This window comes from Vicugna pacos, chromosome 5 (genome assembly GCF_048564905.1).
Source record: "Vicugna pacos chromosome 5, VicPac4, whole genome shotgun sequence".
NCBI lineage: Eukaryota > Metazoa > Chordata > Mammalia > Artiodactyla > Camelidae > Vicugna > Vicugna pacos.
Window position 1 is genome coordinate 49541189 of NC_132991.1, and position 23584 is coordinate 49564772.

The 23584-nt window shown below is 36.4% G+C and overlaps 1 protein-coding gene across 3 annotated transcripts in view; it reads left to right on the forward strand.

Moving 5' to 3' along the window:
• Positions 1-23584, forward strand: part of OSBPL6 (oxysterol binding protein like 6) — a 183437-nt gene that overhangs the window by 77608 nt on the left and 82245 nt on the right. For all 3 annotated transcript variants that reach the window (XM_072961219.1, XM_072961221.1, XM_072961220.1), the window contains exon 2: positions 3372-3563. The gene's annotated coding sequence lies outside the window, so the exon portion shown is untranslated. The remainder of the gene's footprint in view (positions 1-3371; positions 3564-23584) is intronic.

Sequence of the window (23584 nt, forward strand, 5' to 3'; positions counted from 1 at the left end):
CAGATAGGAAGAGAAAAATCAACTTTTTGTGTAAACATTGTAGCCACTGAGAAAAGCAAAATAATTATCTCTTTACCAGCTAAGGTATTTAGTGGAGACAGTAGACAAAGTAAGCAAGATAGTGAGGAAAGATCGTATGCTGTGTCTTGGGCTACAGTTTTCTTTGTGAGGCAATTTAGGCTGTTTAACCCCAAATTAAGACAAAACTGTCTTTTGTGGAAGTGATGTGGGCTTTGAATCAAAACCATGGGCTACATTCTGTACAGGAAATAGAAGTGTCTCATTTCTTATTTTTGTTGTGAAATGCACTTTGCTATATTGACGCTAACTTTATGTAAATATACTCTGCTGGTTATTCTGGTTGTCTTTAATGTCTTTACTATTTTAAGGATCCTTTCTTCTGTATTTTACAGAGTGATGGAGCTTGCTTTATCTGGCCTCCACTGTGCATTCTCTGCATTAACTTAGTGCTACACGGGACAGTCTTGTCTCTGGTAGAATAGAATACATCCTTTGCCCTGAGGGGCTTGAATAAGACATGAGTGGAATGTGTGGGGAGTGTGCTGGACAAAAACGTTGTGTCTAATGGGAAAAATTCAGGCTGTGGGAGGATTAGTCACACGATTCATAGGAAAAATTCTGTTGCAAAGATAATGGATCATTTGCTTCCTGAATGAGCCATTCGGAAGGAACCTTTGCCAAATAACTAAACTCCCCTGGTGAGATTTTGCAGACTCCCTCAAGTACTGGCTAGTGTAGGAGACTTTGTTCAAATCAACCTTTCCAACCTTTCCAACTTTTGATTTATGAATAGTTCTGAAGGTGGGTGTCAGAAGTCTTTTTGGGCTGCAGATGATATCATTAAATTAGAACGTGATTCCTTTTGTGTGTGTTGGTAAAAATTCAGATATGTTTTCTTTTAAAGTGTCAATTTTGGTTATGGTTTTAGAAAGAAACTACCGCTTCCCTTCTCTGAGTTTATTTTTTAATGAGAGCTTTAAGGATTAATCTTCAATGTGGGTTGTCAGAAGGAGTAATCAGACTTGAACTTTATTAATTTAGCACTTTTGGACTTCAGCCCCACACGCAGTTGATCTGCAAGGTAAAACAAGACCTTGTGCAGTTTCTAATTAAAATAAAGTTTTGTTGCCACTTGGTTGACTTCCTAGTTTTTGAATAAAACTGAGTCACCTGGAAATTTGGAATTTGAACATGACCATATAAATCTTACTGTCCTAACCAAGTTTTTGAAACTTAATTAAAACAAATATTCCTAATATTTCTGGCTTCAGTAACTATGAGAGATGATTGATTATATCTGAACCATGTATTGATTTGTCATTTTTAATGCAGAGCAGTAATCCCCCCTGAAGGTTATAGAAGGCATTATACTTTATCATGGTTGTTGTCCTTTTAAAAATTGTACAAAATGTCCATATGAACATTAATTATAGTCTCAGAACAAGCTCTTTTACAAAGTACGTATAAGTAGAAACCTTACAAAATTCACTTTTTAACTCTCACACTTACTGTATGCAGCGAACTAAAGTCTGGTCGTAGCTTCCCAGAGTCAACGCAGTGTGGTAGGGGAGATAAGAGGTGTCAGAACATGAGGGAGGACCAGGACAGCCTCACATCAGTTGAATTGACCAAAGTACCAGGTGTTGATGAGAAGCTGCTTCCTTCTAGCTGGGAAGATTGATGAAAGAGTTGGAAATTGTACTTTTGAGCTGGATTTTGAAGGATGTAGGAAAAGAGACGAGTGAAGTGGAAAACGATCCTCGAGCCAAGGTGTGATTACACAGGCTGGAGACAGGACACACCAGCAGTGTGTGTGATGCAGAAGGGCTGGGGCATTCCTTAGGTGTGGTTAGCAAGATGCATCCCTCCCTTTCTCCCTCACCTCTGCTGCTGGACTAGGGGGACAGAGACAGAGAGAAAACCTTGATGTTACCCCGTGGTCTTCTCTTCTCCTTTACCTTCCCATTTACTACTATAGGATGGTAAGAAGTTACGGAGAATAAGACAAGGGAAGAGGAATGGGGATGGAGTGGGCAAAAAGAACTGCAGTATAGCACAGGGGGCTTCTTTACCATATTCTTTCTCTTTCCTTTTTCAGTGTTCTCTCCCTCTCCTAAGTTTGGCAGAGCCCATCAGAGGGAAAAGCAAGGAAAAGGTGGGTAGGGGAATTTCTATAGATGACGATTCATATTCAGTCTGCCTATTATTATCTGGGATTAAAGAGCATAGATTGAATAGTATTTGCAGAAAATAAACATAATGCTGAGCATACAAAAAAATAATATTGATGAATCCTAACCCTAGTTCTTCTATGCCACCATCATAGTTATCAATTCAGTTTTATCTAGGAATTATAATATGCACAGAATTGTCTTACAACACAATAGAAAATTTTAAATCCCTTTTTAAATTTTTGTAGAGGTGAAGAGGCATTTAGAACAAACACTTTTTTGCAGAAAAATGGTATTTAAAGTGTATCACAGCATAAGAAACTGGGTGGACAGACATGTTTTTGCACTTTTATTAAATCATAACTTTTCAGAATACCTGTTTGTGCATTGTCTTTTTTTTTTCCTTTCAATAAGTAAAAAAAAAAAAAAAACTAACACAGAATGAAAGACTAGGCTTGAAAAATAATCAAACCTGGGCAGAAGCTTGTAAGGTTCATTAGGTCCCATTTGTTTATTCTTGCTTTTATTTCTATTGCTTGGGTAGACTGCCCTAGGAGAACATTTTTGAGATGTATGGTCCTCCTTTTTAAACTTAAAGTGAACATGTTTTATCTTCTCATAAAGTATTCTTTCTTTGCCTTCTGAGGAATTATGTCAAGTTGAACACTATACTTTGTCAGTATAATCGGCTCTTTCTGCTTGAGGATTGTTCTAGGAGTTTGGCAGTAACGAGAGAAGTTTGCCTGTACTGCGTTAAGGCAGCCTAGAAGCTAGTGATCGGTCTTTATCGGGGTATTGGGATTGTACATTGATGTGCATATGTGAGGGAACCACCTCATAGTGACTGTTATTAAAAACTGAAGTTTACATTTAATTGAAGGTTTAAATGTGTTTCTGGAAGACATGCTTTGTGTCCTTTTAGGAAATATTTGCTTTATAAATTGAGAGTTTACTTACTCCCAACTCTAGGGAAGATGTAAACTTTACTGATTGGTAAGGAGCTCAAGGGTTAAATCTTTGAGATGGCATAGGATTGAGCAAAGGTGGTAAATGGCTGAGTTGCCATCCCTTGTGAACTTTCTCCTCAAAAGATAAACTGGAAGGAATTTTCTGTTGGCCACAGAGGCTCATGAGAGGTCAGTGGAGATGTAGTATATGACTGTACTCTTTCTTTTTCAGCTTCTGCCCCTTTCTGCAAAAGAGCAAGAGAAGGAAATCAAGGAGCCACTCCTGTAATTTACCAGATAACCCCAGCAGGCTCAGTAGACAGACCAAGTTCCCAGGAAAAAAGCTGCAGGCACCTGAGGACAAACCTCTTGAACAGCTTTTACCTTAAAGCCAGCCTAGAAGACTTTGACTCCCAGTTACAAGGTGAGTTAGGAGAATGCAAGCTTAAAGTCAAAAGCAGGGTAAGATTAGGCAGTGCTTAATGATAGCAAAATATTAGTGAGATATTACTACATCATAGGTACGTGTTTCTATTTTTTATATATATATCAGATCCAAAAATAAGATGTGATAATTCTGGTTATGTTTAGCCATCTTATTAAAAGTTCTGCAGTAATTTTTTTAAGGATAGGAAGTAGAAAAACATGCCGCGTTATTTAATCTTTTTCTGTCTGCAGTCTGGCATCATGTGAAAATAAGACACTGCCCTTCCCTTTTCGAGTAATGAGCCTGCAGAGCTAAGCCTGCAAGTGGCCAAAGAGCTATTCCTGCTTTCGTCATATATGCACTTGTACACAGACCCACATGTGCCTGCATACACACGTTCTTGCAAACACATCCCATTTTTATGATCTTCCATAGTGAACAGGTAGACAACTGACTGTATTCTTTTTGCACATGAGACTGAAATAACTAATATGACACCAGCAATGTTCACTCTGGGCTCCTTGTCATCTTTGTAATTTGCATTTATTATTTTCAGAGCCACCTCACATATGCCATTTGACATCTTAGGCCCAGTGAGTTGAGTCTTCACAATTTGGACACATCCCTCCCAGTTATACAAAGCTTTCTACTTTGTTGAGATCAGTGACGCCCAGAGTGTGAGGGTGTACCGTTAGAGCTCTTGCGGATCTTTTGCAACATGTGTCCTCTACTCAGACTCGTTTTCTCTGAGGCACAGGGGCAGCAGCGGGTGGTGGTGGTGATGGTGGTGGTGATAGTTGCAACATCTGTAATTTGGGAAATGCTCACAGATGTTCTTGATACCACTTCTACCCTCTCCTTGCACAGACTGCTCCTTCCTGGAGAACAGAAACCAAGGTCAGTTATTTAGTATAATTATTGTGTCAGAAACTTTGTTTATTATTGCACTATTTAAAGTTACTTTTTTCACATTTTTAAAATATTTTTTATTGATTTATAATCATTTTGCAATGTTGTATTGAATTGCAGTGTAGAGCACAATTTTTCAGTTATACATGAACATATATATATTCATTGTCACCTTTTTTTCTCCATGAGCTACCATAAAATCTTGTATGTATTTCCCTGTGCTATACAGTATTTAAAGTTACATTTTAAAGCACAGCTTGCAAACTGGTGGCCTACAGGCCAAGTTTTAGACTATAACTTTTTTTTAGCCTGTAAAAGTTTTCTTTTTTTAAAATGGAATTAATTGCCAACATTGGACAATCTAGAAATTTCACATAAAAAAATCAGATACTTGGCCTCTCTTGGAAGATTAAAAATCTGGTCTGATCTTCTTAATATTTCAAGGACTGAAGTTTGGTAGCCTTTACCACTTCCTAAGTACTTAACCCAACCAGCCTTATGGATTTATGTCACTTGCCTGGCACCTGCAGGCTTTTGAAGTCAAGATTCCTGCTTTGAGCATCAGTTTCTTCTCTACTTACATGAAACCACTTCCCTGTAGTTTCCACATAATTGTCTTTTAGTCTTTTTTCCCTTTTGGCATTTTATTATTATATATAAAATTCATGTACTTTGAGAATGATGGCTTTCTGAGGTTAAGCTGACACCCGTCTGGCTTGTCTATGAGGAAGGAAAACTTATCCAAAACCAGATGTTCCATTGTTCTTAGTTTGGAAATCTTATTTACATATTGATAAAGTATGAATCATTTTTTCCAGCCCTTGAGATTATCATCTCAGAGTCTGATACGTCATAGCCTAAGGGTTCTGTTGCCTGATCGGACTGTTTCCGTCCAGGGAGGTAAAAGTGATTAATTGAGTCGGCTTCTATTTGAATGATACCTGTAGACATTTAGAGTCCATCTTCCGGCCTCTTACTCATTCTGGACACCACAGTGATTCAGTGATCTATATGCTGTGCCATCTACAGGTATAGAACTTTTGACATTAAGAAATCTCACCATCGGAATCAGATATACCTTCAAGGACAGTGAGTTTTAGTTAATAACAAAACTCTTTCCCCATGTTTGATCACTATGTATTATTGGGGCTGCACTACTTTCAGGAATGTTCCTGTTCATTTGATATTGAATCCAACTTTTATATGGTAATAAAGAACTTTAACCATGAAAAGCATTTAAAATCATGGGGTCCTTACAAGGATAGCACTTTTCTGTCTGCTAAACTCAAATGTTAATTGATCATAGTTAAACTCAAATATTAATTGTTTGATCATAGTTTACAGATAACAGGGAAGCTGACTTGATCCTAAAACAGTGGTTCTTATCCCAACAACCCATTTTTCAAATGCATAGTATCTGTTACGCAGATCTTGGGCCTCAGGATATTCATTTTTAATGTTGAAGCAAGCAAGAAAGAAGGTTGGCTGGGTTCGATGTTTATTTCTAATAGTTTACTGTGCTCTGGCTGCATTACTTTTGCTCTGTCTCATGGAATCTCCTAGGTCAGTATTGCCTGGGATCTCTTGATACTTGACCACACGTAAAGATGAAATGTGTATGCACCTCTTTGACGATCAGGTTTAAGTTCATAGAAATAAAGTAACTGGAAATTTGTTTCCACACATCTGCTGAGTTGTGACTTGACTATATGAGAAAGAAATTAAACTCTTAAAAGGAAAAAAGCAGGTAACCAACATTTCATTTCCTTAATGGAATGTGTTTACTTCATTCCTCTTTTGTCATAGGAATTAGTGTGTGTACATGTACACTCAGAAGTGCTTTCAGAAAGCCTCTTTATCTCTTTTTCTTGGCATTCCTGTTCTCAGCTCCACGTTCCATGTCCCTTAACTCCCTGAGGAAAGGACAACCAGGACCAAAAAAATCGAACGAAAGGGCCTTGAAAGCCATTATTGACGTATAAAACAGGTTGAAATGTGGTGAAAAGGGTAAACCCAGTAAATCAGGCCACCAGTCAGCAAATATAACACAGGGAGAAACTGGAAGAAGAGTATTCAGCCCTGGCATGGCAAGAAAGCTGACGTCTGCTCCCTTTTACCCGTCACGAGGGTCATGAGACTCCTCCCTCAGGTAGTAAAAATGGAGAGAATATCCAATGAGAATGGACTATGCTGATACCATTTTACTTGAGCTCTTTCTTCAAAAGATGATCAAAGATATTTCTTTGTATTTTTAGGGGAAGAATTCCCTTTTTTCTTGAGGATCATTGTAAATTCATGAATTTTAAAAATATTTGTTCTGTGTTGACTAGTTATAGTGACTTTTTTTTCTGGGTGCTCTTTGTTCCTTGAGAGCCCGTTCAGATTGGTTCCTGTATATACATACAGAAAAGAGAAGCTATCACAAGTGAATCACAGTGAATTTTCACAAACTGAACAATTTCCATATAATCAGCACCCAGATCAAGTTGCAGAAGATCCCAGAAGCACCCATGTCCCATTAGTTTTTTGGCACAACAGGATACTTCAGGCTCCTCTCATTCATTTCACAGTTCAACCTAAGAGTCAGTCATTATAAGGCGCCCTGGTTCCTTTTAGTAGAAAATGGAATTTAGAAACTACAATCTGGGCATTAAGGGTGCTCATTCTTATTGGTTGTCAGGGTTTCCAGGCTTTTTCAGAGAAAAGAGTCAGAAATACATTTATGAGTTTGTGTTGATTTTTCCAAGTTAACTTTATGGTGTTTTAATATTATTTGATTTTATATTTATATATCTCTTTTCTCTTACACTGAAAATATTGGTTCAAAATAACATTATAAACTTATCTGCTTTATCCTTTAAGTAAGTAAAATAGTTTAAAATGAATAATCTCAGCATTACTACTACTAATTGTTCTGTTTTTACATACAGAAAAAATATAGAGTTTTATTTACCTTTTATTAATGTTGTTATTTTTGGTCTTTTAAAATTTATGTATGTGGTCTAAAATGAATTTTTCCCTCAACTCCATTTTTTAGTATTAATGTCAGTACGTTTCTTGGCAGTGAGATTTAGTCTATGAAGTCTTTAGTTCATCAGATAATTTGAGTTATTTGCAGCTCATGACATCATAGGCAGGAGATGTTTCAGAAGTGACAGTGGGATTATTGTACTCTTTGGATGGTGGACCAATTTGTGATGCATTGAGTGCATTTATTAGTGACCATTCATCACAGCGCAGGCCCAGGAGCAGAAGAAAGAGAAATGATCTAAATGAAGCAGAGAGCCTGACAGTGCCCTAGCACTTTTGTCCTTCTTCTTTCTATCTGATAAAAGGATATTTTATGGATGTTTATCTTGGAGTGACTTCCTTTTCCCTTGGTTTGGTCAAGGGATCAAGTACTTTGACTTTTGGACATATTTTGTAGTATTTGACCTCGGGAGAACTGTAAACGTTCATAGAGAACATCGGAATAGGTAGTTTCTCCTTCCTTCCTTCCCTCCTGCTTTCCTTCCAGCCTTCTGTCTATCCTTCCTTTCTTTTTCCTACAACCCATGTAATTCCTTGAACTTGAAGCTGAGGGGTAGGCAGTTGAGGGGAATAAAGAGAGCTGCATCACTCCCCTTTAGTCTTTTAAGCTTTTCTACAATGTCTTCGAAACCACGATACGGTTGGAATCCAGTATTTTTGAGTTTTTTCCAAATATTTCAGTTCTAAACTTTGCCTCAGTAAGAAGTGATTACAAAGATGATAGACTAACACATAGGATCTCTAAAACTTCAACTGTGTATGGCTGGTAAAGGAACAGTGGCAATTTAAATAGATGTGTCTTTTATCATGTGCCTTATATCACCCCTGCCATACTGCCATAGTTAAAGTGTTTGCTCATTCATGCTCTCGTTCATTCATTCATTCATTCATTCATCCATCCAGCAAAGTCTGTTGAGTATCTCTGCTCAGTGTGAACCAGGCACTATTCTGGGCACAGAGATGATAACAGGGAGAGAAGGAAATGTGACAGGTAAAGTCTCTGGGGATGGACAATAAGCCAGTACACAAATAATGTTAACTATTGTGTGAGATAAATGCTGTGAAGGAAATGCAAAGAATATTGTGCAGAAAAATGACAGGGCATATGCCTATTTCGAGGTGACACAAGCTGAGAACTGAAGGGTGATTTGCTGACTAAATTTTCATGCTTAGAAAACTAAATTTGAAAGTACTATATAGTTTATTTAAACAGTAGCTACAAATTTGGCATTTGAATTTATTTTCAAATGTCTAATTTTTCTTTTCAACTGGCACTATAAATTGTTAAGCTTTAAAATCTCTTGTTTTGTCAGTTTCTGAAAACTGGAGGAAGTCCTGGATGGAAGGTATATAGGAACTCTCTCTGAAAACCGAAAATTATTCAAGAATAAAACGTTTAAAAGAAAAAAACCGGTGAAGAAATACCAAAATTTGTACTACATCGAGTATACTCTGGCAAAGATAAGAAAGTCAGACTATGTAGGAGGGGTGTGTAGGGAGAATGGTTGGTGGTTAAGAGTTTATTACTTGAATGTTCTTGTATAGACTTTTGTCTCATCACTCATTTTGGAACTCAACAAATTTTGCCCGTTTTCATGCTTCATTTCACCTTCTTAAGTTTTACAAAGTTAACTAAACTTGCAGAAAGAGTCAGTTTACATTTTACCTTCTTTAAAAAATTTATTCATTTTCTTAAAATACTCCTGGACTACTTAGAATGTTATCCTTCAGGTGGAAATTAGCAACTCTTTGCCAGAAGGGGCTTTTAATAAAATTGGTATCATAGGTAAAAGTCTTCTCTGATCAAAACAAATCTTCTCTACCCTTTTGTTAGTACTTTTCAGTTTGTGTGTTTCTAAGCATAAAGTACCTTCTATTATATGTTAGAGAAGATGGAGAAATCTGAAGGTGGCAAGAAGCCAATAAATTCAGAATTTCCTTTGTAAATGCTTTGCCAGCTGTAACACAAATAAACAGACCTGTCATGGGAAGCTCTTTAGTAATCTATAATCTTTGAAAGTATCCTCCAATATCTGGTCCCAAGAATTCTTCCTAATCTTTCATTATTGTTCTCTTTGGATGGTGAGTTCTGGTTCAAGAGTCAGCAAGTTATAGCCCACAGGGCAAATCTGGCTTACAGTCTTGCTTTGTAAATAAAGTTTTATTAGAACATACCTGTGCTCGTTCATGTGCATTTTGTCTATGGCTTCTTTTCCACTAGAGTAGCCCCCCTTTATCCACAGGGGATATGTTTCAAGACTCTCAGTGGATGCCTGAAACTGTGGATAACACTGAACTGTTCTAATATATACTATGTTTTTCCCTATACATACATACCGATGATAAAGTTTAATTTATAAATTAGGCAAAGAGATTAACAATAATTTATAATAAAACAGAACAATGATAACAATATACTGTAATGAAAGTCATGTGAATGTGGTCTCTCTCTCTCGAAATATCTTACTGTACAAATTTAATGCCTTTTCCATCTTAACTAAGTACTTATCATGCACTGTGGCCTTAACTTTTGCAGTTTGAGATGCGATAGCAAAACTAGCACAAATTTCTTTTTCTTTCTTTACACTTTCACAGATAGATGGTTTGTTTTTACTGTAGATCTTAACAGCCTCAGCTTACAATTTTTTCCTTCCTTCCTAAGTCAAGAACTCTTGCCTTTTCACTTAAAGGAAGGACTTAAGGCCTTTACAGCTTCTCTTTGGTAGATCTTTATTGCCAGCATCACTGCTCTTGCACTTAGGAGCCATTATTAAGTAAAGTAATGGTGACTTGAACACAAGCACTGAGATACCGCAGCAGTTGATCTAATAACCCAGATGGCTAAGTGACCAATGGGTGGGGCACGCTGGACGAATGCATGATTTACGAGCTGGGCAGGATGGAGCAGGACGACAGGTGATTTCATCATGCTACTCAAAACAGCATGCAATTTAAAACTTATGTTTATTTCTGGAATTTTCCACTTAATATTTTCAGGCCAGGGTTGACCTCAGAAATTGAAACCACGGATAAGAGGGAACTGCTGTACAGTGGTAGTCTTGAGTAGCTGTGATGAGATTGTATGGCTCACAAAGCCTAGGTTTTCTGCCAGGTCCTTTGTGTAAAAAGTTTGCTGACCTCCAGTCTAGTCAAAGGCATTGACTGGGTTATCTCTTTCTATTTCTGAATCTGGGATCCAAGAAATTTTTGCAGTCTCAAGGATTAGTAGACAACAGAGTTGTTCATAATAGAGCTTTTTGCTTTATGTTTTTAATTTTACTTTTATTTTTGCATTATTTTCTTCTTTATTCATAAGTGGAGGTACTATTTTTGTAGTAAAAATTTTCCATGAGCTTTCTAAGGTTTTTAAAAACCATTTTGTAATGTAAAGTCCATTTCAATAAATGTTAAATAATATATACATTAATTATCACTTAAAATTCTTATTTTTTTTAAATTCTGAGGAAAAATTTTTTAATTCCTTTTTTCTGAGGCTTTAGGTCTATTACTTGGGAGTGAATCTACGTCTAATACTATACTGTTATTCTCTGTGAAGAGCAGGGCCCCTTTGGCAACCCTCTACACCTGCTGCATATTTTCAGTCTTGTTAAAACACAAAGTGCTGGACCTCAGAGTGTTTGATTTGCTGGTTTGGATGAGCTAAAAAATTTGCATTTGGAACTTCCACTCCTGGGTATATATCTGGAAAAAAGGAAAACACTAATCCAAAAGGATACACACACCCTAATATTCATAGCAGCACTGTTTGCAATAGCCTAGACGTGGAAACAACTCAAGTGTCCATCAACAGACAATTGGATTAAGAAGATGTGGTGTGTATATATATATATGTGTGTGTGTATATATATATATATATACACACACACACACACGCACGCGCGCAATGGAATACTACTCAGTCATAAAAAGGAATGAAATATTGCCATTTGCAGGAACGTGGATGGACCTAGAGAATATTATGCTTAGTGAAATGTCAGATAGAAAGACAAATACTACATATCACTTATATGTAGAATCTAAAAAACAGTATGAATGAATGTATATACAAAACAGATTCAGAGATATGGAAAATAAACTTGTGGTTACCAACAAAGAGAGAGAAGAGGAGGAAAGACAAATTAGGGGTATGGGATTAACAGATACCAGCTACTGTGCATAAAATACATAAGCAACAAAGATTTACTGCATAGCACAGGGAATTATACCCATTATCTTGTAATAATTTATAATGGAATATAACCTGCAAAAATACTGAATCACTATGCTGTATATCTGAAACTAACACAATACTGTAAATCAGCTGTATTTAAATTTAAAAGAATTTGCATTTGGAATAATTTCTTGGTGACCTGTTCCTGGCACCACCTTTTAAAACCTCTGTAGTAGACAGCACTGGCATTTCCTAGCTTGGAATTTAGGAGAAAGTAGCTGCTTTTCCCATCACAATTCAATATTGTGTGACATTTTAGGCCTTCCTTTGAATTCCTTCAACTTCCACTCATTGTCTTTGTGACAGGACTCACTAATTAACCAGATATCATTTCTCTACTTTCATCTGTATTCCAGTCTCCAAATTCTGTTGCTAATGTCCACTATAAGGGTTTTGATGACACCTATAAAAAGTCCCTTTACTGTTGTTTTCAGTGTCATTTTAAATCTTTTTTTTAATTAAAAAAAAGGTTTTTTTGTGGGTAAGAGGTAATTAGGTTTATTTATTTATTTTAATGGAGGTATTGGGGATTGAACCCAGAATCTCGTGCAGGTTAAGCATACACTCTACCACTGAACTATATACCCTCCCCCATGCGTGTATATTTTGAAGTAATTTTTTCTTTCTTGATTCCCACAAAGTCCCATGAGGTGAGTTGGGCACAGAAGTTATCTTTCCTGCACAAGGAAAGCAAAGACTCTGAGGTTTAAGATCACAGTTTGATCTGCTGAGAAAGGAAGTCTTGAGGTCAGGCTTTTTGCATCCATTTCTTTGTTAATTATAGAGTAGCATGGGTTTGACACTATCTGGACCTCAAACCATTAGGACCCCTTTTCCTTCACTTTACATCAATATCTCTAGTATTTTTGACACTAAAATAATCTTAGTGTGTTATTTGAGCATTCTCTTATATTTATATGTAGACTTAATTTTAATAATGATATGCCACAAAATCCATTTAAAGGCATAAACTGATACATTCGTTTCTATTTTGTGGATTTTTGTTAAATTGTGCATTTTCCCCCATATATTCTTTATCCTTTGATGGGAAATTGGCAAACCTTTTTTTATAAAGGCTTTTAATAAAATAGTGTCATAGATCAAATCAGTCTCAAAATTGGAAGTCTTGAGGTTTAAATGTCCTGAGCCTGCTCATGGAGGAAGGTGATGGTCTCTTGGATACAAGCGTGTCCTCAAGTCTTTTTCCCCTCATAGAGTCATTTGGGGGAGGGGGAGGAGTCAGGGAGGATGCATAATAATAGTAAACATTTTGCACAGATTATTGCATTTAGTTCTCATAATTCCATGAAGTAGATGTTATTATCTCTGTTTTATAGATGAAGAAAAGGAGGCACAAAGAAATTAAGTAAAGGGCCTGAGGTTTCATAGCTAGGGAAGGGCAGAGTTAGGACTGGTTCTAAACCCAGGCGAGCCATGGGATTTTTTTTTTGTGGAAAAATAAAAGGAAAAAAACACCACACGATATATGCACCCACACCCCCCCGCCGCCCCGCCAAAGGCACTGATCTACATGGCATACATACTCCCACTTTGGCCAATTTCAGTTCCCAAGGGGATGTCTCTGAAGGCTGAGCTGGGAAGAGGTGCAGATGGTTGGCTCCTGAGCCGGTGTTAGCTGGCTCTAGTCACTACTACCTGAGTGCAAAGATTGCCACACCCCAATTAAATGAGTACACAAGGCAGGAGAACCAGGACCTGGCAGTAGATCCTCAGTCACTGCTAGCTGTTTCTCCTCTCCTGTAACAATGAATAAGCAGTAATTGAAACCAACCCTCCTGCTGAATGCCTAACACAAGTAGAATTTAATTATCAGCACTCTGATATGTGGGTAAAGGTCTGCATGAACATTGCTATTCTGGAGGGATGACAGTTTTTAAAAATTCTACTGAAGCCTTCTGACTGTGAAACATCTGTGATTAGGTAGATAATGGCTAGTAAATTAGGTGGGTGGCAGGTGCAGTAATTCTGTGCAGCCAGGCTAACCCATCAGTGGTGTTTTGAAAGAATTACACTGCTGCCGCTATTCCTATTCCTAACATACAACTTGACACCAGGAAGAATAGAATCTAATAATGCCCCAGGCCTCTAGAGCACCATTAGCAGCCCGGTGGGTCTTTTTTTAGGACAACCTGGAGGTTTTCTCTTGGGAATGTTGAACTTTGTACAGTCTTTCTCTCTAGCTGACTGCTGAACAGATAGGGAACTCCAACCTGTAAATCATTTGGATTATCTTTGGGCAAATATAATAAAATCAGACCTGACATGAGGGTGGCTGTGGCAGACTGTGGGCACAACCACCTGTATTTAATGGCTAGAATGGAGGACTTAAGTCTTAACTATAAAATGATAAGCCCAGTAAACATCTGAGTGTTTTTTGTGGCCCATGACGTCACACTGTAATGTTGAAATTGACATAGTCCCCACCCTCAAAGATTGTACAGAACCAACACAAGTGAACACAGTGCAATGCATGTTCAATAACATATGTATGCATAAGTATACAAGTGATAGACTGAAGTGACCATTTTCTCCAGTGGGCTAGGAAAGCTTTTATAAAGAAGATGGAACCTGAGCACAAAATAATATAAAAAACTTAACACCTGCATGTTATAAAACCATTGCTGTGGTCTGAAATGTTTGTGTCCTCCCAGAATTCAAACACTGAACTCCTAACCCCTAAGGTAATGGTATTAGAAGGTAGGCCTTTTGAGGGATGATTTAGTCATGAATGGAGTTAGTGCCCTTACAAAAGAGACTCCAGAGAGATCCCTTGCCCCCCTTCTGCCATCTGAGGACAGAGTGAGAGATGGCCATCTATGAACTAGAAAGTTGGTCCTTACCAGACACAGAATCTTCCAGTGCCATGATCTTGGGCTTCCCAACCTCCAGAACTGTGAGAAATCAATGCTTGTTGTTTATAAGCCACCCAGTCTATGGTATTTAACTGTAGCAGCCCAAAGGGACTAAGACAGCCATCTTCTATCTTGAGAATTTTTTCATCTTCCAAACTGAAACACTACCCATTAAACTAACTCCACTTCCCCTCCACAGATCTTGGCTACCCTCTTCTATTTTCTGTCTTTGTAAATTTGACTACTCTAAGTCCTTCACATAATATTCTATGAAGTAGAATTATACAACATTTGTCTTTTTGTATGTGTCTTATTTCACTTAGCATGATGTCTTCAGATTTTATCCATGTTGTAGCATACATCAGAATTTCCATCCTTTTGAAGGCTGTATAATGATCCATTCTACTGATATACCTCGTTTTATTGCACTTTGCTTTATTTTGCTTCACAGATACTGCGTTTTTCACAAATTTAAAGGTTTGCAGCCATCCTGGAAGGCTATTGGTGCTGTTTTTACAACAGCATTTTCTCACTTTGGTGATTCTTGCAATATTTCAAACTTTTTCATTATTATTACATTTTTAATGGTTGTCTATGATCAGTGATCATGAATGTTATTATTGTAATTTTTTCTTTTGTATTCTTAAATTAAGGTATGCACATTTTCTTAGACGTAATGCTGTTGCACGCTTAATAGACTACAGTAAAAATAACTTTTATATCCACAGGGAAACCAAAAATTCATGTGACTAGCTTTATTGCAATATTTGCTTAATTGTGATGGTCTGGAACCAAATCCATGATATCTCTGAGATATGCTTATATAAATACATCACATTTTGTTTATCCATTTATTCATTGATAGACACTTGTGTTGGTTCTCCTTGTTGGCTATTATGAATAATGCTGCTATGAATATGGGTGTATGTATATGTATGTGTGTATATATATATTATGGGTATATATATATTTTCAAGTCCTTGCTTTTAATTCTTTTGTGTACATGCCCAGAACTGGAATTTCTGAGTCATGTAGTAATTTTATTTTTAATTTTCTGAAGAACCATTTTTAGTAGTAGTTACACCATTTTACATTACCTATAGCAATGCATCAGAGTTCATTCAGGAACATTTTTGTTTGTTTTGGGGGGGCGGTAATTAGGTATTTATTTATTTATTTTAATGGAGGTGCTGAGGATCGAACCCAGGACCTCGTGCATGCTAACCACACGCTCTACCACTGAGCTATACACTCCCCCTATTCAGGAACGTTTTTAACCTAAACCATTTTGTCTGCTTTAGCTACTCTTCAGCATACCTCAACTCAGTACAGAAACTGTTTTTTGACAGTAAATTCCTCTAGTTAATGGGACTCGTGCTGCTACTCAGGTCACTTGGTGCCTTAGTAAGAGTTTACATACACTCAGCATGGATTTATGAATCATTCATTATTCAGGGTCACAAAGCAGAGACAAAAATCTTTGATGTTTCCTGTTATTGCCAAAAAGTCCACTCTCTGCTGATAATCAGTAGCTATTAGAAGTCATGGGAACCATATTTCCTAATATTATTTTCTCTGTTAACATATGTATTATGGTAGTACCACGCTTCCTTTCAAAACAAGTTAGCATGGGCCAGGAAGCAAATGATGAGTGAAAAAGTGGCTGACAATTCTTATAAAATTAGCACTGGTAAAATTGTCAAGTGATGGTATCAAAATGGTCTTGTCAGGGATGTCCGTGGCTTGTTGCTCCCATCAAAATAAAATATCCTGTGATCTCATTATATTAAATATGTTGTACAGCTTTCGTGCCCATGGGTTTAAAAAAAAAACAAACCTGTACTGGTAACAATCCTTTTAGAAATACGGACTTTCAAGGATGTACTCTTTTAGCCATTTGATAATCTGTTGAAAGCTATCGAGTGTCTCCCTAGAAAAATAAAACACATATATGTACAACACTCTTCATACCATTTCTGGACTTTAAAGAATGTGCTCAACGTATTCAGGAGCCCAGGTTAAGAACCCTCTTTAACTGTGTATTGTATGCCATCAGTAATGTACCATACTGTAGAAAACTTGATTTGTTTAGGTTATTCATTTTGATTTATAGTAAATTAAGGGTAAATCTCAGTGAAAGAATTTGTTGCATGGGCTTTGATGTCAAACAGATTTGAAACCAATTCGAGGACCCTGTTTAATAAACTTCCTAAGCCCTAATTTCCTCATCTGTGCTCTATGAATAGAGGAGAGTCCCAGAAGATGAGTGGAAAGTGCTTGGCATCCAGACCTGGCACCTGGTAAGAGCCTGCTGTTTTTAATTGGTATTTTTTTCCCTGACATGATAGAGGAAGCTAGCAAGGAGGTGGGTGATCTCTTTTTAGGACTCTGACCTCAAATAATATTTTTGATGGACTATTTTTTTACTCACTGATAATTTTTAAAAGACTGTTTATGTTTTCTTAACTATATAATTAGCAGATGTCCAGAGAAGGATTGCTTGAGGAAAAAGTGTAAGAGGCAGTTTGGTTGTTCAGGTTAAGGAAGTATTCCCTAATCTCTTTATAATTAACAGGTTTTGGAAGTTCTGAGAACAATCCAATGCATAAGCCCCAAAACCCAATAAAACCTAAACTAGAAGGAAGGAGCTTTTGATGTTCCTGGAATATAAATTTCCTACCAAGTACAAAACTAAAACTGGATTGGAAAGAATATATAATTATTAAATCTAGGGACAGATGTCCCAATTAGAGAATACATCAGTTGAAATTTCAGTTCTCCAATAAAGACATTATCCCATTATTATTTCACAGAGATTAGTGTGATATTAGAAAATAGCTGATTTAAGCCGACTTTCAGGGGAAATTCCATATGAGAAGTTAAAATAAGTAAGTAGAATAATAATTCTTAAATCACTGAAGAAGATTTAGACTGTTCTTTATCCATTTTTCTGATATTATTTTAATTTATCTCGTTGGTTTGCGAGAAATCTTTCTTTGTTAAAAATATTAACCCTTTGTCATAGATTTTTTTTTTCTAGTTTTTTTTTTCTTCATGCGTACTGGTTTTGTTGCCATGATTAGTAAGCTATTCCTCCTCCCAAGGTGATAAATATTTACCTAAAATATTTTCTACTGATTTTATGGCTGTCATTTTACATTTAAAACTTAAGCCACTTGAAATATATTGTGATCTAAAATATGAGACAAGGTATTCAGCTTTTCTATTTTATTTTTTTGAAGTTGTTGTTACATAATCCTTTTGTTGAGTAATTTTCTTACTGATATAAACATCTATTTGGGTTTTTTTTAAATTAAAATTTTATTTCAAATTTGTAAAATATATTTAAATTTTTAAAGCTGCTCCTTATTTTTAATAGTAGTTTTATAGTCACAACAAAATTGAGCAGAAAGTACAGAGCACGCCCACATCCTCCCCTGCCCCCACACATGCATAGCCTCTCCCACTGTCAACATCCCACACCAGGATAGTATGATGGAAGAGCCTACATCGACAGGTCATTATCACCCAAAGTCTAGTTTATGTTAGGGTTCACTCTTGGTGTTTTATATTCTGTGGGTTTTGGCAGATGTATGACGTGTGTCCACCATACAGAATAGTTTCATTGCCCTAAAATTCCTCTGTGCTCCACCTAGTCATCTCCTCTCCACCCCCAACCCCAGGCAGCCACTTATCTTTTTTCTGTCTCCAGAGTTCCAAATTTTCCAAAATGTCACATAGTTGGAATTATACAGTATGTAGCCTTTTCAAATTGGATTCTTTTACTTAAAAATTAAGTTGTATGTATACTTTGTAACCAGCTACTTTACTGACATTTCTTTTTCTGGTTGATTTTCATTTGATTCTTATGTGAATTTCAGATGGACAATTTTATTATTCATTAGTTAGCACTCTCAGAACACAGTGCAGTAGGGTGATAACCAGTATCATTATTCTGTTGCTGATGTTAATGGAAATGGTAATAATCTTTCACCATTAAGCCTGATGCTGGATTGATTTGTGTGTATGTGTGTGTACAGAATAGCACAACCACATAAAGGCAGGTATTCCATAATTCATAGATATTGTTAGGAATTCATAAATATTTGGGAATAGATATATTTATATGGCGTACTTTTAAGTCAGGATGATTGTAGAATATTCTGACTTGACTTCAGTTTTAGTAACTTTTAAAGATTGCAACAGTTATCTCATTATTTAGTATCTTCTCTTCCTTGGCTATACACTTTTTATAACCTTATTTCTGTATTTTATAACCTTATTTCTGTATTTATGGTTCCTGTTTTTTTTTTACATTAAAAAAAGTTTAAGTAAATAAAAAAATAAACTAAAATAATTAGGTTGATAAATCCAAGTGTGCTTATAGTTACTTTCTCTATAATGTATCTTTACTAATTTATAAATTATAAATGTTAATGTGTTTGTTTTTATTCTTTAATGTTTAATAATGGAAGTGATTAAGACCATGAATATTCCTTTCATTATAGCTTTAGCTATGTTCCATGATTCTGAATGTGTAATATTTTCATGGCATTATTTTAAATGTTCTGCGATTGCATTTATCTTTAGTCTTTCACCCTTGAGTTAATTGGAGAATCCACCCTATCACTCAGAGAGAAAGAGTGGAGGCAGGGAGAGGGACAGGAATGAGTGCTTTTGGTGTCTACTTTGTCTATTTTCAAAGATTCTACAGTATCAGTTTGATTTTTTTTTCCTTCAACCCAAGACATAGTTAGAAAAGTATATTTTAAAATTTTTCTAGGATTAACCCCTACTTGCTTCCACTTTTTCATTAATATTTAATTTATTGAATTGCTTCAGAGAGTGTGACCTAAATTCAGCAGTTTCACTAGGATCTGTCTTATTTTGATTGCTTTTTTTAACACTAATTTTGCCTGATAAAAATTTTTTAAATTTACCAGATAAAGATAATTTATTATTGATAAAGATTTCATTTTCCAAGTTGAAGTCTTCCTTATATTCAGGAATGTTTTTTAATGTTGTTTCTTTTCTTTCTCGGGAATTGTTTTCAGAATCATCAGTATCAGTAAATCTAAGTTCCATTATCTGTTAACTTTTCCTTGCCCTTTTTTCTGTTTGCAAGATGATTTCTTCAACTTTATGTTTCTAATCTATATATTGACTACATTTTTTCTGCAGAATCATCCTGTCCTTCATTAATATTTTAATTACTGCATTTAAATTATGGTATCATTATTGCTTCCCTAATTTCTTACTTTTACCAGTTTCCATTGCATCTGAGCCTGTCTTATCTCTTGTTCAGAGATGCCATGTTTCTAGAAAAATGTGCAAATATAAAGCAGTTGTGCTCTGAAGCTACCTCTCTACCTTTCTTTTGCTAAGGATTAACATTCCAAATAAGTCCTCTATCTCTTGCGCATAATGATTTCTCTCCTATTCGGAGAATAATTTTTCCTAGTGTTTGTTTTTGACAGAGGTACTGGGGATTGAACCCAGGACCTTGCTCATGCTAAGCGTGTACTCTACTACTGAGCTATACCCACCCTCCTACAGTGATTTATACACACACATTTTTTTTAAACTCCTTTGTGTAAAATCTACTCTTTGTCAAAGATTATTTGTACTTATGTATAAAACAGAGACAGACTCACAGACATAGAATGCATACTTGCCAGGAGGGAGTGGGGAGGGAAGGGTTAAACTAGGAGTTCGAGATTTGCAGGTACTGACTGGTATATATAAAATAGATAAACAAGTTTATACTGTATAGCACAGGGAACTATATTCAATATCTTGTAGTAGCTTACAGTGAAAAAGAATATGAAAACGAATTTATGTATATTCATGTATGACTGAAGCATTATGCTGTACACCAGAAATTGACACAACATTGTAAACTGACTATACCTCAATAATAAAAAAAAAAGATTATTTGTGCCAGTTATCCTTGGCTGCCTTTATATTTACTTGATTAGCACTCAAATCATCTAAAAATTCACCTTGAAGTGTAGGGTGCAATGGAATGTAGGTTTGTCTTGTTCATGTACTTAGTGTAAAGAGCCTTAGGAGTGTGGGGAGGGATTAGAGTCTTGGATGGTCACAATTAGAGAACTTGTTTCTGGGTACGTTTTCCTCCATAGTGTCATAAATGACTACTCCAGAAGCCAGCTTGGGGAGAGGAGGCTGTATTGTGGGGGTGCGTTGGGATGTGTCCATGATGCTCGCCAGAAGACAAGACTAAGGGAAGTAGCAAAGGGCGAGGAAGCTTGGACTTGCTGTGCCAGCAGAACTGTGCCTCCGTGGCCTCTGAAAGCTGTTAATCTGTGGCCAGCCCTCTCCCTGTGCCTCTTGCTTCCTGCGTCTCCAGTATGGAGGAAACTGGCGGAGCTTCCCAGACTTTCTTCCTGTAACACCACTTCACTGTCTTGAGGTGGGGGGGTCATATGTTGGTTTCATACATTCTGTTTTGGTTCTGAATGAAGTGATTCCTTAGATTTTATGTCATGTAGTGGCCGCTGTTCCCTAGTGTAAATACTAATGGTCTTTTTTTTTTTTTTAATCCTTTTAGTCCTTGCTGTTTAATCATTTTCTAGGAAAATCTTTATCAGATCTTACACTGTCATGTTTCCTGGAAGTCTCTGGTTTATTTTCTTGAAATAAGTCCTTGATTTTTTTTCTCACCTCTGGGTTAGTGACCTTAGGAATGAAAAAGATTCCTTACCCTTTCTGTTTAAGGGAAAAAAAAACTTCAATATATAATGACATTGTAATGACTGTAATATATAATGACGACAGGCATTCGTTGCTCTGGTGATGATCTTGATAGAAAACTAATGTATTCTACCCAGTAGGACAATGACATTTGCATTGATAAGGTCAATTGATAGGAATGTCCTGCCCCAGGTGGCTTGAGTCCAGGATCATCAATGTGGCTCCTCCTAATTCTCTAAATAGTCATGCAAATACTGGAAAAGACAGACTATCAATAGCCCCAAACACTAACAAAACTATGGAGGATTGGACCCCAGTTCTGTGGTGGGGAGATCTCAGATGGAGGAGAGTTTACCCAGTCTTGATTATGGCAAACCTCAGCTGCCCTTGCAGAAAAAGAGACTGCTTGAGAAAGGGCAGAAAAAGCTTTGCTTTTCTTAGTCTGTCTTCACCCTTAGAGATTCCAGTTGGCCCCAAACAGAAAAAGTGGTAACGGCTCCTCTCTATTGCTCTAGAATCCTAAGTGTAATTCTCTAGAACTCCAGATTAAATCACCAAGTTGAGAAGAGGACTGGAGGAGAAAATTTTGATTTTTTTTTTTTTTTGGCAGAGGGTGGGGAGGCTTATATTTCAAGGGAAGACTTGAAAAATGCCATTTTACTCTTGACTTTGTCACTCTGTGTTCTAGCATAGTTAGAGAAATTTTAAAGGAGAACAGAAATAGAACTTTAAAGGGGGAATTGTATGTTTCAAATCAATGGCAAATACAAAAGTCAGTTAAAACCATATAAATATCAGTATTATAAGGAAAGGCAGGTTATAAAGGAAAAGCCATCAAGCATTAAAGGAAACAACCGAAAAATAGAAAGTGTAAAATAATACGGCAGGGGCTAGGCCAATTATTAATTAAACAGTAAGTGGAGGGCGTGGAGGGGAAAGCTTCACTAAAATCAGATTTTTTTTAACAACCCAACCTAATCATTACTAGAGGAACACATAGTACACAATGATATAGGAAGTTATATGTAAACGCATGGACAAGTTTCATTAATTACTTACAAATAGAAAGAAAGCAGATGATACCAAATAAAGCAAAGCAGTGTTACAATGAACAAAGAGGTCATGTTATAATAGTCAAAAGTGAATATATAATTATGAACTCTTCAGTGATAAATGTCATTGTTTCAAAATATACTAAGCATCATCTAATTGTCCCACTAGAAGAATGGTTAAATGTATTGTGGTGTATCTGTGTGGTGGCCTTAGAGTAGTGATTAAGGATGATAATTCTGAAGTTTTTTGTTCACAGGGAAGGCTGTTAGCAGTATATTGTTGATTGAAGAAAGCGTATTGCAGGTAGTATGGACATTATTCTTCTACTTTGGTTAAAGTGTAACCAAAATGTTAACCAAATTTATTTCTAGGTGATGAAACTAGAGTCAATTTAAGTAGTTTCATCTGTACTTTTAATCTTTTCCTGTGGTAAATATAGTATGTTATGTTACTGTGCCTCTCCCTCTGGATTATACTTTCATGCATCATTGACCTCAGTTTGACCATGTGACTTGATTTGGCCAGTAAAATGTGAGTGAAAGTGACATGTGCCCCTACGAGCAATAGTTCTGCCGTGGCTCTTTTCTTCCTTCACGTGCAAGTTGCTCCTTCCACCTGGAGTGAAGAGGACATAGAGTAGGGCTGCAGCCGACCTCTAAACGATATGCAAGTGGGTAAGAAATAAACCTTTCTTACAAGCCCTTGAGGTTTTGGAGTTGTGTATTATCACATCACAACTTAGCCCAGGCTGAGTAGTCCCCAGTTTCAAATGCTTTTCTTTCTTTCTTTCTTTCTTTCTTTTTTTTTAATTGAAGTATAGTCAGTTTACAATGTTGTGTCAATTTCTGGTGTACAGACAGTGCTTCAGTCATACATGAATATACATATATTCGTTTTCATATTCTTTTTCACCATAAGCTACTACAAGATATCGAATATAGTTCCCTGTGCTATACAGTATAAACTTGTTTATCTATTTTATATATACCAGTCAGTATCTGCAAATCTCAAACTCCCAGTTTATCCCTTCCCATCCCCTTCCCCACTTGGTAACTGTAAGTTTGTTTTCTATGTCTGTGAGTCCGTTTCTGTTTTGTAAATAAGCTCGTCTTTTTTTTTTTTTTTAAGATTCCACATATGAGTGTTATCATATGGTATTTTTCTTTCTCTTTCTGGCTTACTTCACTTAGAATCATATTCTCTAGGGC